Raw genomic sequence first — 621 nt, 5'->3', positions numbered from 1 at the left:
GGAATGTATTCCACTGTCGAACGCCCTTACAGTCAGGAAGTTCCTCCTAATGTTGAGCTGGAATCTCTTTTCCTGTAGCTTGCCTCCATTTCTCTGGGTCCTAGTCTCTGGAGCAGCAGAAAACAAGCTTGCTCCCCTCCTCAATAGACATCCCTTCAAATATTTAAACAGGGCTATCATATCACCTCTTAATCTTCTCTTCTCCAGGCTAAACATCCCCAGCCTAAGTCGTTCCTTGTTAGGGCGTGGTTTCCAGACCTTTCACCATTTTGTCGCCCTCCTTTGGCACGCTCCAGTTTCTCAATGTCCTTTTTGATTGTGGTGCCCAGAACTGGACACAATATCCAGGTGGGCCTGTGAGCTTCCCTCCCCGCTTTAATTCTTGTCTGGCTCTTTGCTATGGAATTCGGGAGTTGTTTGCTTGCTTTTGTTGGTGCTCCAAACAGAGGAGCTTTGTGGGTTCCTTCCTGGAGGGAAGGAGGAGAAGGTCCGGGCATCCCTGCCATCCCTGTTTCCTGCGGCTGCCAGCACAGAGCCCCGATGGACATGACACCAGAGCCCCCCCCCCCCCGCCGAAGCAGCCACCCTCTCCCTTTGCTCTCTGCCCTGTCCCCCTGTTTC

This window comes from Sceloporus undulatus, chromosome 2, assembly GCF_019175285.1.
Source record: "Sceloporus undulatus isolate JIND9_A2432 ecotype Alabama chromosome 2, SceUnd_v1.1, whole genome shotgun sequence".
Taxonomy (NCBI): Eukaryota; Metazoa; Chordata; class Lepidosauria; order Squamata; family Phrynosomatidae; genus Sceloporus; species Sceloporus undulatus.
This window is presented reverse-complemented; position numbering follows the sequence as displayed.